The sequence below is a fragment of the Equus caballus genome, chromosome 15, assembly GCF_041296265.1.
Source record: "Equus caballus isolate H_3958 breed thoroughbred chromosome 15, TB-T2T, whole genome shotgun sequence".
Classification (NCBI taxonomy): Eukaryota; Metazoa; Chordata; class Mammalia; order Perissodactyla; family Equidae; genus Equus; species Equus caballus.
This window is the reverse complement of record NC_091698.1, coordinates 35996466-36014197: the sequence shown is the minus strand read 5'-3', so window position 1 is coordinate 36014197 and position 17732 is coordinate 35996466. Positions and strand designations below refer to the sequence as shown.

At 37.8% G+C, this 17732-nt stretch overlaps 1 long non-coding RNA gene across 3 annotated transcripts; it reads right to left on the bottom strand.

Annotated features, from left to right (window-relative positions):
* Window positions 1-2079: 2079 nt before the first annotated feature.
* Window positions 2080-15995, bottom strand: LOC111768199 (uncharacterized). 3 transcript variants are annotated; one of them, XR_011426186.1, is made up of 4 exons: window positions 14814-15995; window positions 14066-14167; window positions 11835-11907; window positions 2080-2660 (listed from the first exon to the last, which is right to left on the bottom strand). It is a non-coding gene; the product is annotated as an uncharacterized lncRNA (long non-coding RNA). The 3 variants fall into 3 exon arrangements; XR_011426187.1 differs by having other exon boundaries at window positions 14805-15983; XR_011426188.1 differs by having other exon boundaries at window positions 14920-15978.
* Window positions 15996-17732: the final 1737 nt, after the last annotated feature.

Genomic DNA, 17732 nt, shown 5'->3' with positions numbered 1-17732 from the left:
CTGCGAAGGAAAGGAAATGGAGGGAATCAGGATTGTTCAAAGACAGAAGATGGGCCAAACCAATGGGAAACTGTTTTATGTTGGTCTCTGCCTATAGATAACCAATGTTGTGACTGGCCCGGCCCTGTGGTTCTCATTATGATTGCAAGACTTCCTCAGCGATAACCATCGCTGAGGGTGGGGGGGAAGGTTTTTTTTTTACTGATCAGTCCTGGAAATTACATGACACACCTGGGGCCACACAGTGAGGTTGCAGGTAGAGAGAGAGAAAGTGTGGGTCTGGGGTTCTGCACTTATTGGGGTCAAGGCTAGAGCCCAAGGATTTTATGGGCTCACTCCTTATTGGTCAATTTAAAATGTAAGAGTGGACATTTAACACATGGAAGAGAAAAAACATGCATCCCAAATTGTCAGTTACCCAGTTAATGAAATCAACCAAGATCTCTAAAGCAAAGGAACATAGCGGGGCAGAGGATGCTGGCTCTTTATCTAGTTCTGCAACTGGCAGTGTTTATTCCAGATCCCCATCTTTGGAGTGAATGCCTCTTTGAAGTGGACACCTCAGCAATCAAAGCTTAAGTCAGGTACTTGCATTACAAAAAGGAAAGTCAATTGTAGACGGTTTACACTACAACAACTCTGAAGCCCAAATTGTCCTTCAGAATTCCCCATATTTGGGGTGAGGAGGCAAATTTTTGAGCTTCCACATTGACCAGTCCTTGCTTATGGCCTATCCCTAGAGGTAAGCTCTTACCTTGGTCGGGGGGCAACTATCCTCAGCCAAACAATTCCAAATGATAGCTGAGAGCTGAGGTTTACCTCCAGGCAGCACTTCCACTGTTGGAGAAATGAAGCCAACAGTCCTACAGAAGGATCTTGCTAGCATATCATAACATCATAGCATCACAGAGTGAAGGGGAAAAATAAATAACTATATATATACATATGTATATAGTTATATATGACTATATATGTATATAATACACATGTGCACACATATATATAACATTTTCTCTGAATCAATTATAGCTATTTCAGCAAAAGCTTGATCATTAGCAGAAGCTGCAATATTATAAAATATTTCAATTGAATCTTATTTTTTTCACCTTAGATGAGAAATCTTAGAGAAGTAGCATAATAATAAATGAATGTTAGGAAGAGTCAAAAGACCACAACTACACTATGTCTTCTCTTCTGGCTCTTTATGTGATAAGAAACATTTTAAAACCTAATAAGAAGTGTGGTATCTTTCACTATTCTGTCCCCACCTGTCCTGGTTAGCTTTGCTAATACAAAAGAAAAGAAAAGCAGAGAAGAGAGGGCAGAAGAGGAGAGGAGAGGAGGGGAGAGGTGGGGGTTAGAGGAAAGGGATGGGGAAGGGAGAGGAGGGGAGGCACAGGGAGGAGAAGGAAATGCAAAAAAACAAATGAGAAGAGAAGAGAAGAAAAGAAAAAATTAATCGGAGACTTACTGAACGACATGTGACCAACTTAATACAATTATATGAAACTGAGTATCTACCTACATAACAACAGAAAATAAATAAGAACAATTTATTCTATAAGAGTGAAGAGATGCTATGATTATAGCACATGAAGCCTGCTTGAACTGGGGAGGTTAAAGTTAGATTTGGGAGAATTCACAGGGCTCCGTGGACAGCCCATGACACAGTATTCAAAAGGCATAGCAAACCAAGGTCTGATTCAGACAGCAGGGTGGAACATGGCAGCAGGAGAGTTGAAGCAACAATGCAATTTGGAAGCCAGGCAGGGTTTCTGTCAGAATAAGGACGGCTGGCCTATGTGACAGTACTGTGGGAATTGCATCATGATTGGAAATTGATGGGCGTGGATCAAAAGGAATGTAAGTTTCTTTGTCCTTCTTTCTCAAAGATGCAGTAGGCAAAGACAAATGGTGGATTTGAAATGTCTAAGTTTGGGAGTGGATTGTAGCAAGATGTCCTGGAAGTACTGGTCAGGCCAATGAACCAGGAGAGAGAGACTTGGTGATATGTTTTTTTTTTTAAATTAGGGTGAGAACTAGAGCTGAGTGGGAATATATTTACAGGTAAGCCAAGAAGAAACAGAGAGCCATTGTATTTATTCATGCAAAAGGAATCTAGGTATTCTAGGCAGTCCTATTCGTTTAATTTTTAGAGTGTTGAGAATCTACAAGTAGATTACAAGTAACTCATACTGTCATTTTAAATGGTAGTTTCATATTTTACCACAATACTATGCTCTATTTACTCTCTAATAATTTCAGTCATACGCAAGTGAGGATAGTCTAATTGTGGACAGTTCTTTTCAAGAAATGAGAAAGCTCATCCTCAAGTGAGGGACATTTCAATGAAAATCCATCTGTGAGGGTAGACATCATGACTCCTGAATGTATTAAAATGATGTCCTCTTTCTCACTTGTCCTTTTATTCACCTGAAAGCAAGCCATCTTTATATTTTTAAGCTCTTCCGTGGACACAAGAATCTGATCAACAAATGATGTGATGATTTCCCTTCTTATGAGTATGGCACGTTGGACTAAAATAGCAGGAAGTTCTTCCAGGTGTTTTTCCAGTTACAAATGCTCCAAAGTTCAAGGATTTGAAAAATAGGAGTTGATTATTTTGGTTGATCTTTGTCCTGGTTTTTCCAAAATTTTCTCTGTAAAAATAAAAAGATGACAATAAAAATTTTTATATTTTTGTTTGAATTTTCTTCTGTAGACAGCAGTTTAAGTGATTTTCCAGGTAGCACAAAATGCGTTTTGCAGAGGAGAGGAAAAACTAACCTTTTCTCAGTTTAATGGTGGCTTGCACTCGGCCATTTGCCCCCACTTTCTCAGCCACATCAATAATCCGCTGTACTGAGCGCTTGGCTATTTCTCCGCATCAAAGCAAATGCAAAATCTTACATCCTCCCAAGTTGAAACAGTGCCATTTATCATTAAGTGAAACACTGTACTGTGAGGATGGTTTTAGTTTAGCCTTTTCTTACCTTTTAACCTCCCAGCTTGAAATATGTCCATTTATCATTAAGAGGAACATTGCACTGAGAGTGGGTTAAATTTAAAAGCTTTTTGTTCCTGAAGTAACAGAGCCTCAAAACTTAACCACAGGGACATGGAAGTTAGAAACAGAAAATTCTTATGTGAAAACTTGCCTCCACTTATGGGAAAACAAAGTTGCATCCTAAAACATTCTCGCCTTGCCCTTTGTGAATAGCTGGGTAAGTCAGAGTCCCTGCTGTTTGTTGAAGCACGTTAATTATGGTGTAACCTGCCTGCTGTTGGGTTTGAACTGTTACAGAGCAAAGGTTAAGACAGGCATTAAGCAGAAGGTTTGAAAGGCTTCTAAGCTCCAACTGCTCTGCAGAGGAGAACTGTAGATAATGCAGCAAGGGAAGCAAAGTGAGATCTAACAGGTTTTGTTTTACTGAGGGGGAAACAGAGGAGTGTTTCTGTAATCGACCCGGGTAGATTTAGATGCCCCCTGCCCCCAAAAAACTCCTCCCACTGTTGCTTAGAGGAGGCATTTTTGAACAAATGGTGCAAGGCATTTATGAGAGTAGCTATACACCTGAAATCCTGCATTCTCGTGGATTGGTGCAATACCCAATAGGTAAAACAAGGCTAGGGGTAGGGGAGAGCTTCCTTTATGCCTGCCCCTGCACAACTAAAGGATATCAACATTTCCAGAAATAATGTGATACCAAGGGAAGAGTGATTTTCCCCACTAGGAAATTATGTCAGAATTTTTAAAGGGCATGTACCTTCAAAAGAGTCCTATAGGTCAGTGGTTTTCAAAGCTTAGCACACTTCAGAATCACCTGGAGGGTTTGTTAAAAGAGTGATCACTCATTCTGGGGAAAACAAGCTGCCGTGTTGTGAGCATCCCTCTGGAGAGACCACAGCCTGACTGTACCCTCATAAGAGACCTTGAACCTGAACCAGCCAGATTCCTGACCCCCAGACACTGTGGGATGTAATAAATGTGTATTGAAATGCTTGGTTTTGGGATATGTTGCTATACCAAATAGATAACTAATACAATAGTAAACACCTCTGTATATAAAAGTCCTAACTTTAAGAAATCATAGACAAAGTGTAAGAATAAACAGCAATTGGAACCTAAACCCTAATATATTGACAAACCATCAAAGTGACCAGTATGAAATAACTTTTCAGGAATCAGAATGTTGCATGGGCTGGCCTGGAAAAAGAAAATATCGATGGTTCAGGAAGTGACAGGAAGAGAAATTTCAAATGCGCTTAGGTCAAAGTTATGACCCTGATTCCTCCATGGAAAAAAAATTTAATCCATATATTACATAGAGTATAAAAATTGATAAGATGTACAATTTTCATTTATAATTTAGTGCACGTTTGTAAACGTATATATTTATCTAGTCTACAAAACTTGCAAACGTATACTTGTCAAATTCAAAACAGTTGTTTTATAAACCTGCACGTGCAATATTCTAGACATTAACTTCAATCGTTCTCAATTAAGTATTTAGTTCTCTCTGTGAAATATCGGTTAATGATACCAATAAGCAAGGATGACAAATATGTTTCAAGTCATAAACCGACACTCAGAATTCCATTGAAGCTTCATGGATCACCGTGTTGAGATCTCTGACGCTACAGCCAGACTTAAGGAGGAAAATATGATGATCACTTAAAATGGTTGTCTTGGGCATGGTGTGGATAGAGTATTGGCATTTCAACAGGGGAATCAAGCCAACACTTAGAAATGGAATCTTGTTTCCCAAACAGATGAATCAAATAAGAAGCACACATAGGTTTGGTTGCTTATTTGTTTTGGGGGGAGGCAAATTTAATGCACTTTGATTTACATCAATTCTATTCCACAAAAACACATGCCAATGAAATGACCCTTTAGCAGAAAGAGGAACAGCATATTCTCCTTGCATAGATTTTCTGAAAATTAAATAAATATCTATATAAAACTTGGCCTCCTGTATGTAATCCTACAATATGTTTTCTTGGGAATAAGTCAAACCAACATACACTCATAAAAAATAACAGTAAAGCCAAGTTCCTTCCTCCCAGACATGACCATTACAGTCTATCTGTTCCAGCCACTTCAAATATCAAATCTAAGTTTAATGTAGAGACTGGCATTAAAAAGGCAGGGCGATGCATGGATCAAATGATTCCTGTCACAAAGTCAAGTCTAAAATGTCATCTATTCTCGTAGTCAGGAATATCAACTTTGGCCTTCATAATTAATTTTAAAAATAAATTGTATCTATTATTTTTTCTATACTTATACCTAAGAAATGTTTCAACTGATTCTTTCCCATTACTGAACTGATCTGAAATTTGACTGCAATGTGTCTTTTTATTTCATTTTATTTTTTGGGGGGGAGGCAGTGTTCTTTAAATTTTTTAAATTTTAAAAATGATTTTTTGAGGACATGTTCATTTATAAATTTCATTTTATTTTTATGCTAATGATAGATCAAATAGTTTTTCAATATTGCAGTTGTAAATCTAATATGAATATGTGAGTATACTTTTTTGAAAATGATATATGTGTAATACTGTAAACACCTTGAGGTTTCCTTTTAATCAGAATAGAGAGGTAAACCAGTGTGTGCTATAATGCACAAAGGGTTAGAAAGAAAGACTGCCAATGAATTGTAATCTTTGTGGCCTAAGCATTCTGGGACACAAATAGGAGTATGGAGCATTTGGGTTCCAGGTGACAAATAAAAATGGCAAGTAATAGGATATATTGGAGTATATGAGGAAGTCATTTTGTGTAAACCTAATTCAGCCTGACCTTGTCTTTCCAAAAGGGCCTAACCGAGGCCGTTGAGCATGCATTGTATATCTGCTTTAGAGATTCCCTATGGCAAGAGCAAAAGGCCCTTGAGATAAAGGTGCAACTTCTCTCCCCCTCCCAACGTTGGCATCTCCTTAAAGATTAAGCATCTTTCTTTAGGCTGGGAACCGATTGCAGCGCTCATCTGTGACCCCCCCCCCCCGCAGCTGGAGGCAATACACCTGCCACCCTGCGGCGTTCACTGAGACCTATCTGCTGTTTCCATCAATCGCTGTGCTGACAGAGCAGCCTCGTGACTATTGTAAAAGGGACATTTCAATCATACGTGACAGATACTCTTTGAGAGCATATAACCACCCTGTATACCCCTGCTTCTTTGGAGTGCTCTGTTCCTTTGTGGAAAGACTCTCCTGGGTTATAATCCTCAGATTTAAGCTCAGAATAAACTCACCCAAATTTTCATTTATAGATTGGTTATGGATTATTTTCATCAACACAGGTTATAGAATTAACCTTTCAGAATTATTAACTCTAAATCCCATATATTAGTTTGCGAGGGCTTCTATAACAAAGCACCACAAACTGAACGATAGAATTGTCTCACAATTCTAGAGACTAGAGTTTGAAGTCAAGGTGTCAGCAGTGTTGGTTCCTTTTGAGGGCTATAAGGGACAATCTGTTCCATGCCTTTCCCCTAGCTTCCAGGGGCTTCTGACAATATGTGGCACTTTTTGGCTTGCAGAAACATCATTTGATGTCTGTCTTCATCTTTGTGTGGCATTTTCCCTGTGTTTGTGTGACTGTGTCCAAATTTTATCTTTTTATAGGGACATCGATTTTATTGGTTTAGGGCCCACCCTAATGACTTCATCTAAACGAATTACATCTGCAATCACCCTATTTCCAAATAAGGTCACATTTTGAGGTACTGGGGGTTAGGGCTTCAACATATGAATTTATGGAGGGGGTACATAATTCCATACACAACATCCCATTCTCCAAGGCAGCAAGTTAAATGTCAATTTCTTATTTATTTTTTTTGCTGAGGAAGATTGTCTCTGAGCTAACAACTGTGCCATTCTTCCTCCATTTTGTATGTGGGATGCCACCACAGCATGGCTTGATGAGCAGAGTGTAGGTCCATGCCCAGGATCAGAACCTGCGAACCCCAGGCTGCTGAAGTGGAGTACACGAACTTAACCACTATGCCACCAGGCCAGGCCCTAAATGTCAATCTTATCTGAACTGAGAGATGTCCAAACCTAGAAGATTTGTTCTGAAATGCAAGGATATGAGACCTCTGAGAAATTTCTCAAATTTGGATCAGAGAAAAATGCCTTGTAGCAGTCAAAGCAGGGACTCAGGGAAGCACAGGCACAGTGTCCAGCCTCCAAGAAAAAGCAGTTTATCAAGGCCTTAGCAGATTTTCAAGTGAATTTGTCATATGCCTAGTCCCATTTAAAAAACAAAAACTGTAGTTAGCTTTTGCAAATGATCATACACACTAAGAGTATAGCCATATTTAGCAGTGAGTTGATAATACTAGAAACTAGTATTTCTGAGCTTCCTTAATTCTAAATCCTATCCACTTGAGGAAACAACATTCCTGTTACAAGTACCACCCACAGGAAGCTGTTGGCAGAAAGAAACTGATGAGATTAACCAAGATAATGACAGTTTTCAAAAAAATTATGTTGCCATCCCACCTCTCTTTTGAAGTGTTATGACTGAATATCCAAAAGCAGGGATAAGATTTTCTTGGAAAATGTATTCAAACTTTTGAAGCCTAAAGGCAAAAGGTAAGAAAAATCCCTACAATGTAAATCCATTTATAGCCTGATTGTAATAAATAGCTTGAGCTTAGAATGATTTTTGGTGAACAAGGATAATATTCTTTGCTCATAAACAAATGCCAATAAATATTCATGGGGAAGCTTGGTTTCAGCAAGTTGGCTTGCTGGTCTATCGTCCAATATAAATCATGTGTAAAATATATATCTTGTACTACTTACCTAACTAGTTCAGATACCTTTTATAGAGAAATACTACACATTATCCAAGGATTAAGCTAAGGTTGAATGCCCTACTTGGCCTATGAGCCAAAAAAGCCAGTCTTTCCAAATAGATTAAATTTCAACCCACTCAGAATTTTCAAAGAAATTGATATTGAAGCTAGCAAGATAATAGAAGCAAGACAAGAACTCAGGGTCACAGAAAACACAGCTCCAATGAGGAAAGCAAACTGGAGTCAGAAACTCAGCAAGTGATTGTAACAGGCTACATAAAAGCCATTGATAAATATTAAAGCAGATGTGGCTTCTGCCATCCATGAAACATTTTTTATGTACTTTTTTGTCGTGACAGGAACTAGTCCCAGGACATGAATAGCCAAAGCTCTTCTATGTCATAGGTAAACAGTTAGGTTGGGAAATGTTCAGTGTTTTTTTCCTGGCAAAAGAGTCAAAGCTAGGGTCAATGGTCACCAAGAAGGATCATTGTCCTTGTAAATTACAAGTAGAATAGTACAGATTCATGTGCTTATAGCAGATATAGCGCCTGGCCATGCATCATTTCATTGACTTGCTCAGAGTTCAACTTCCCACTGGGTGAAAGTGCGAATGGTGAATGCCACCCTGATTCTAGTACCTTTCCTTGCCTCTGCCCCTGTGGCAGCTGTTCTGGGGGTCACCAGGCTTTGGGTAAGCCAGATATTATAGGACAACCTTATTTGGCTGAACTTCCTGAGAAAAACCATACTTACATCTCTATGTCAATGAACAGAAGGCAAGTTTGCTAAATTTTAGAGGAAGCTTATTTATTTTTGAACTCCAAAAAAACATGTCCGTATAACTAAAGTTGATGACATCCCAAAACAAACTGTCTGGGTATGAAAGAATCATCAAATATGATTGCAGAGGAATATTAAAAAGGTCTTACCCTCTGCTGATTAGTCAAAATTTCTTCCATGCTCCCACCTTGTTTTGTCTTACAAATTATTGCTGTGGAAAATTAGGAGCTTATATTAGAAGGCCAAGATGGTGACAAGGTCTTTAGAGTTTGGGATATTGAAAGTTGTGAGGCCATGTATGGTTATTTAGGAGATGTCTAAAAACATAATCATAGATTATATTTCTTAACACATGTGTTTGCATAAAAATATTTTTCAAAAAATCAAAAAGTCACTCCAGGTAATATTGTTGCATAATAAACTACTCCAAATTTACCAACAACCCTTTCACTATACCCACAGATTCTTTTGTTCTGTAATTTAGAAAGAGCAAAGCAGAAATGATTTGTCTCTCTTCCACAATATCTGGAACCTGAAATGGTAAGTATTGGAGGCTGGATTGACTCAACATTAGAAGGATAGAATCATCTGAATGCTCATTCACTCACATAACTGGACCCTGGGATGAGAAAACTCAAAAACTAAGGTCTCAAACTGGAGAGTCCACATGTGGCTTCTGCATATGGCTTGGTTTCCTCACAGCACAGTAGCATCAGAGTAGTCAGATTTCTTACACAGTGGCTCAGGGCTCCAAGTGTGAATGTTCCAGCAAGCAAAGCAAGAAGTTGTATGATCTTTTCCGACCAAGATTCAGAAGATATTCAATATCATTTCCATAACCTTATATTGGTTATAAACTAGTCACTAGCCCACTCAGATTCAAGAGGAGTGGACAGAGACCACACTTCTTGATGTAAACAGTGTCATGTGGAATGGGAGCTATTTTTGTGATCATCTTTGAAAAGTACAATCTCACATGGAAAGTTTTATTTTGTCCAAATGGGTTATGAAACAAAACTATAGCCTTAGATTACACGTTAATTTTTATGTGTTTAGTCAGCATGCATTTACTAAGCATGATATACTAAATACACTCTGTGTTAGGAGTTATCAGGTTTGGATTAAGAAAAAGCATGGTCCTTATCCTTATGGAATACACAAACCTATGAAACATAACACACGGCAGTAACTATTAAAAATAATTTTTTTCTTGCTAAAGGGCCGCAGATATTCAGTGATGGGGCTAAGAGAAATATTGAATAGTCAAGAAAGTTTTCTGAGAAATGGACCTTCAACTGGGTTTTGGGGAAGAGGAGCCAATTCAATTCAACAAAAAGTCCCAGTATGGGACAAAGTCAAATAAGACAAAATTGCTTCCCTCAAAAGAAATAAAATATAAGACAACCACACAAAACAGGAATATAAAAGAGAAATGGGGGCCAGCTCCGTGGCCAAGTGGTTAAGTTCACACGCTCCGCTGCGGCGGCCTGGGTTCGGATCCTGGGCACAGACATGGCACCGCTCATCAGGCCACGTTGAAGCGGCGTCCCACAGCCCACAGCTAGAAGGACCTGCGACTAAGATATACAACTGTGTACGGGGGAGGGGGTTGGGGAGATAAAGCATAAAAAAAAAAAGATTGGCAATAGTTGTTAGCCCAGGTACCAATCTTTAAAAAAAAAAAAGAAAAGAATATAAAAAAGAAATGGAGACAATAGAAAAGGATTTATGATGATGGTGCCATTTGGATTAACTTGGAAAACCCAGAAGATTTGACATATAGAAGAGGAATGCAGAGGTTCCCGATTTTCTAGATAAGGCTATTCAGAAATATTTATGTGTCTAATGTGGCAAGAGTATATAATGTGTTTAGTAAAAGGGTGGAAGACAAGACAAGAAAAAATAAATATGGTCACAAAGTGGTAAGTCTTAAACTTTTGAAGATCGTGTGTACTCTGAGTGGCCAGTGCGTGCATATGAAGAGGAGGGCGGCATAACTGAAGGAAGCTTCAAGAAGTCAGCTCACTCTGGAAGCACAGAACGGACAGAGCGGCATAGAAAAAAGACGGAAGCAACAAAATCCATCTGGAATCCCTTTCAGTGATTGGAATGCTTGTATTTTTTAATTCTGGTCAAGTCAGCTTCACCACCAGTAGTCATGCATAAAAATGTTCTACAAAACATCCTATTTGTTAAAGAAACGATTAGCTATTGAGAGTCTATCTTCTCTGATATGTTCTTAGTTCTTTTCTGAAATTTCTTTAGTGGCTTAGAACAAATATTATTATCCATGTATTTTGTAACTGGCTTGGATTTTTGTGTTGAAATCATTCTTAACAAGTAATATACATTGAAATGTACTGAGACTTTTACTTAATTTCTGTAGTATTAACCATTCCACATTGTGGAATCCCACTATTTCCTCAAGATATCTTGGGTATTCTATGTGACACAGGAACACCTAACTTAGAAACCGAGTGAAAGCATCAACGTCAATCTACATATAAAATATTAATGGGATAAACATATAGATTATATTACAGATTATATTATGTGCCTAATTGTGTATTTTGTATATTAAAGAATGCAAAAGTATACATATTTTCAACTTAGTAAGAATTTGCTGACACAAATTCTAGAATTATCTTCTTGTGCCCTACCAGATAATCTTCTAAACTCTCAGGAGTGCATGAACCTCACTTTGGCGATCCCTAGTGTAAACCCATGGAAATAAAGCTGTTGAGAAAGGAAATGGAAAGGAAAGAATGAATCAGAAACAGGCAGAATGGAAGTGGCATCTCACTGAATATGTCATTTTAGAAGTTCCTTTTGAGAACTCTGAAAGGGTAATTATATACTCTTCGTGTTGGATCTTGTCTGTTTGGGGCATCAAACAACTTCAATTAACAACACAAACATCAAAATTTCTATCTTGGCACTTGAAGGATGCCTCTTAAACCATTATGTATCCTCTTCAATGTGAAATCAAGTTTACACGCATTGCCAAGAGGATACCCATCAATAAGTGAATGCATCACATTATTGAAGAAACTGTCCAACATGAAGATTCACTTCAGGCAACAGAACGACCACCAAATCAGTGGCATTTTGTCTAATTTCTACCACACTAAAGAATTAGCTTTCAAAGAAGAAAAGATGCCAAAACATTTGTTTGTTGGGAGACCCTCTTGAGCTAAGTGCTAAGTATAATTCACTCAAACACTTTGTGGTATTCACCTTTTTCAGCTTATCTCATCCAAATGATCAATAGTCATTACATCAGAAGACAAATGTGTCCATCAAATGGGTGCTGGAAGGGAAGCAGAAGAGCAAGATAAATGTCATACATTTGTATAAGCCAGTCTTCTGACTTGGGACATAATGCAATCAGGGGGGAATCTAGAGTCGGGGAAAGGCACCATGAGAACACACAGTGGGGAAGTTTATCCCTGACCATGATGAGACAGGACATTGTCTGCCCTAATTCACCAAGGAGCTTCCTAAAGATCAGAAATTGCATCTCTGTCATCTTGCTTCCTGCTCCAAATAGATTTTCTTAACACTGGCAGGTTCCCATCCAGTCTTACTTATGTACTAGCCCATTTCACATAAAGGTTATCTAGCTAAAGCAACTTTTTTCCTTAAGTGCCACAAACTTTTCCTCTGTATAATCTATTTTGGGACTGCTTAAGTCTTCCCCTTTAATTTCTACCCATTGTCATATCTCTGTCATATGTGTGGTCTGCTTATTTAACCCTCTATTTTGCTCCAGACAGCAGATCTTATGTGATCTTGGACTCATGTTAATAGCTTTTGCTTTCCCGGATGTTTTATTTTGCATATGTTGAAACCACTACTTGGTTTTCTTCCCCTGACCTAAAGTTAGTGCCCCTTCTGGTATTCTTTATTAAATGTCATTTGTCTGAATTAAGAAATTCTGCTATATCCCTCTCTAAAGAATTTTTCAAACTTTATAGCTAGAGAACTAGTGTTTTTGTTTTTATGGCAGGGGATGGGAAACTACAGCCCATAGGCCAAATATTTTCTTTTCTCTCCAAAGCCCCAGCACATAGTTGTACATCCTAGCTATAAGTCATTCTAGTTCTTTCTATGTGGGCTGCTGCCACACATGGCCTGACGAGTAGTGTGTAGGTCTGCACCCAGGATCCCAACCAGCTAACTCCAAGACACCAAAGTGGAACATGCAAATTTAACTACTCAGCCATGGAGCCAGCCCCTTAATGTCTATTTTTGTGAAGATGTTTATTGGAACACAGCCAATACCTATTGAGTTATGTATTGCCCATGGCTGCATTTGCACTACAGAAGAGTAGAGTACTTGTGACAGAGACCATATAACACACAAAGCCTAAAATATTTGCTATCTGGCCCTTTACAGAAAAAGTTTGCCAATCTCTGAATTAGGAGCTTTGGGCAATAAGGAGGCTATTTGCATAATATAAGTTTATGGTATTGACATTCTTGAGAAGAGAAAACAGAGAAAGTGAAAGTAACTAGGAATCCTGTTTAATTTCTTGTTATTCCCACTCAATATGCTCATGATATGAATAATTTTTTAAAAACCCACAGTAACTAAGAAGCTTGAATATACCTTACCAGGAACCTAAATTAAGGGAGAAATTCTAGAATAAAAATAAAATATTTTTTATAACTTACTTTGAGCAAGAATTCAAATCTTCCTAAACAAAGACATCTGAGTCCCACAGTCTCTGATTCAAAGCAAATCAGACCTTTTTTTTATTATTATCATGGCCAGAAAATATGAGGGTGAAAGTCAGAATGGTCTGGAAGAGACAGTACTGTTTATCAAACTAGTTTTCTCCCCTCTTCTCTAAAGCCAGGTCAATTTTGTTCTTTTCTGGTACTATAATTACTCTCAGCCTGAAGTCTTTTTTTCCCTCTGTGGCTTTGAGAAATAAGTCATTTATAAAAGTACAAAAAGACTGATTATTCCGAATAGCACAGCCAACTTCTTAGCCCTTTCTCATATAATTACTTAGGAGATGAGTTTGAGAACTTGTCATGGCCCATTCTAGAATGTGTGTCATCCTATTGCCTTTTAAACTGTCATATTGTTCCTTTTAAAAATATTTTAACTTAGCCTAGGCATAGAAAATGCAAAACTGATGCAAAATGCAGGCTTATGATAAATTATCTGAAAGTTATTGTATATCACTATTAATAATAATAATAATACAACTCTTTCTTTTGAAATAGGGTAGATCTCATTGGTTCTGGCCTCTATGTTGCTGAATCTTCAGTAGCTTGGTGTGTTAGGAATCTCAGCTGTAGACAATAGAAGCCACTGTAGATAGCTTCAAGAGATGGGGATTTATTAAGGAATAGAGAGAACTCAAAGAATCATTAGAGGCAGTCCAAGAGACTTCCGGCAAGGTTGCTGCGGTATCCACCATGATTAGGAAGCCCTGAATACGAAAGCTACTTACATAGCTACTGTTTCGAGACCTGCACTCCATTTTCCATCCTTAGGAAGCGATAACAACTGGAAGCCACAGCCGCTCTTACTGGATGCAGTACCGATGCTGTCTCTGTCATGATCAGAAAGTTATGGAATTAGGAGTTAGTCTCTCCAGTGGCTAGCTCTAGAACTTAGCTGCCTTTGCTAAACCCAAGCCAGCAAAAATGATTGTCCTTGGTCCAGCTTGCTTTCTCATATTACTCAGTTCTGAATTAAGTCTTATGTGTGTTCATTTGTTCGGTAGAAGATAAACTAAAATCATCTGGTCTCTAAAAGCAAGGGAGGCTGGGCAGTGGTTTTATTTTGTTTTGTTTTGAACCCTACATCGAAGTAGCAGGATTTAAACATGGGAAATTATCAAAATGTGGAGAGTATATTCTAAAGAAATAACATCTATACATCCTTATTGGAGATAATAGGGAACACTGGGTTAGGTTGGGGTTAGCAAAACAAGTTCCAGTATCACCTATCCAGAGCAGACAAGAAAAAAACAAGTCATAAATATAACAACCAAGTCGCTAAGACCCGTCCCTTTAATTTTTTAATGTTATCATTAAAATTTAAATTAAAATACTTCTTGAATAAAAACCCTCAGCAATCAGTTTTCACTGGCTTTAGCATTATAAAGATAGATTGTATACATATATTCAGTGGTTTAGATAAGCACCCAAGAAAAAAAATAATTTTAATTTAAATAGAAGTTAAACCATTATAACTTGTTCTATCCATCAAGTCGCCTCTCACTCCTGACGACCCTGTGAATGAGTGATGTCCACAATGTCCTATTCTCAACAGCCCTACTCAGCTCCTGTAGATTCATGCCTTTGACTTCCTTTATGAAGGCAATCCATCCTATATTTGGTTTTTGTGTTTTCCTGCTGCCGTCTACTTTTCCCAGCATTATTGTCTTTTCCAAAGAATCCTGCTTTCTCACGAGGTGCCCATAGTGGTCCAGCCTCAGCTTTACCATTTTTCCTCCAGTCATAGTTCAGGCTTAATTTGCTCTAGGACCTACTTGTTTGTCTCTCTGGCAGTCCAGGGTATCCAAAGAGCTCTCCTCCAACACCAGGTTTCAAATGAATCAAATTTTTTCCTGTCAGCCTTCTTCACTGTCCAGCTTTTACACCCAGTGCACAGTAACTAGGAATACGAGGGTGTGGATAACGTTGGCCTTAGTCTCTAATGACACTTCCTTCCACTTGATGATCTCTCCTAATTCTTCCATTGCTGCCCTTCCAAGTCTCAGTCTTCTCTGGATTTCTTGGCTGCATCTCCATTGATGACTGAACCACGGTAAACAAACTCTTCAACGATTTCAATGTCTTCGTTGTCTACATTAAAGTTGTGTAGTTGTTCTGTAGTCGTGATTTTTGTCTTCTTGATGTTCAAATGTAGTCTTGCTTAGTCACTTTCTTCTTTCACTTTTGTCAGAAGTCGTTTCAAGTCATTGTTCTTTCTGCCAGTAAAATGGTGTCACCTGCATATCTTAGATTGTTGATATTTCTTCCACTAATTTTCACTCCTTCTTCGTCTGAATCCAGCCCAGCTTTTTGTATGATACGTTCTGCATACAGATAAATTATTATAAGTAGATGCAGGAAAATCAAACAAACAAAAAACTATAAAGATTTTTCCTTGCAGAAGATTCAAACAAAATTATGCTCAATAATTATTATTGTGTCATCACTATGAAGTTAAAAATAACCAAATATTTTTGTCAAGTGGTCTTGGTGGCAAAAATAGAAAAAGGTGAGGTTTGTCTCTAGGTCTTCTCATTCAGGATTCCCCTTTCTTCACTCTTTAAGAACAGAAGTCCAAATACTTTCCTAGTCCCACTTCAAAAAATTTTCTCCCTCTACAATCTGCTCTAATTTTCTAGAATGCTCAAAACCAGAACTGTCCAATAGAATTCTCTGTGATGTTGGAATGGTGACTATGTTCTATATTCTGTGTTGTCCAATGACTTAGCGCTGTCTGGCTATCGAGTACTTGAAATGTAGGTAGAATGACTGAAGAACTGACTTCTTAAATTTTACTTATTTTAATTAACTTAGAATAGCCACCTGTGGACAGGTGGTTTCATATTGAATGGGCCCACTCCAAACTTTTATCTCTTTTTCACCTTCACTTCTATTTTCTTAGTAGAATGGGATAGTTGATCTCTGATTTAGGTATCTAAGAAAGTAATCCATGTTTATTATTTTACATTGGGGCACTGATAATTGCATCTGTATTATCCATGGAAGCTGTATTTGTGTTTGGAAATAGAAAGATTCTTAATTCAATGATAAATTTTTTCAATTATCTCTGTGATGAGCCCTACCCTGGGTACTGGGGCTGTGGCAGAGAATGAAGCAGAGATAATAAATAAACCAGTAAACATACAATCGGACAAGTAATGAGCAGTCCTGTAAAGAAATATGATGCAAGGTGATTTTTATAAAGGTCATCATGAGGGAGAATATTTTGTAAATACAAATATATACAAAATCCAAGAATACTTCTAATTATTTAATATTAAGCAGACTGTGGAAGACATTTTAACTTTCTAGTTCTTCATAAAAAATAATACAAATGATTCCCTTTTACTGCAATAACGCCAATTAAATTATCCTGAAAGTCTGCAGCAACAAAACACCTAAAAATGCAGATAAATCATATATAGATTATTGTAAGTATAGGCATTAAACACAGATAGACTTGAAGTAATGGATATCTTCTGATGTCAAGACGTTAGCCAAAATTTGAGTCCTTGTACAGAAATTTTGGCTGCCATGAGGCACTTCCTAATGACAGGAGCCTACAGCTTTGGTCTTAGTGGCCATTGTTATGAAGAATGCACATCAACATGGGGAATGTTACAAAGACGTGGGCCCATATAAGAAAGGATATGGAATCTGAGACTTCAGTGCAAAATTAATGCTAATGAAAGGCGAGAGCTGACATGAGTGGAAAAATCATCCCCAGGGCAGGCAGGCAGGCAGGAAATCTGTATGTGTCCTCCTGGGCTGTGGGTACAAGGAATGAAAACTTCCCCACAGATTGTGTAATGATGGGCCAGGCCTTAGGTGGATGTGGGCCTGAATTTACAATATTTACATCATCCAAAACTTAAAGGGGACCAAATGGCAGAAAGTCAAATCTTCTCTGCAAGAACACAGTTTTAATAGAAGCCTCAGAGATTCCCCGCAGATAAAATTCTAGTGAATATGAAATTAAATACACACACAAGTACTAGGCATCAAAAGCAAGAATAATTACAAAATCTATAATGTGAATACCAGAATCAGATACATAAGGACCTCAGAAATTTATATTGACAGATACAAAAGTTAAAAAGTATTCTAGTTATGATTAAAGAAATAAAAGTGGCAAATGAAAACACAAGTAAGAAGTAAAATCTATAAAAACAAAAAGGCATGCTTTAAAAAGCACCAAATGGAACTTTTGGGAGTCCTTGACGAGTTCCACAAAAAGTAAAAACATCTTGGGATTTTGACTGAGAGTACATTAAATTTCTTGAAAATCTATGGTGACTGCCTCCTCGAATCTTTCCACAGAGAAGCACGAATGTCTTACTAGAGGCCTTTTCTGGTTAGTTTTATTTCAAGATATATTTTGGACATTGGCATAAT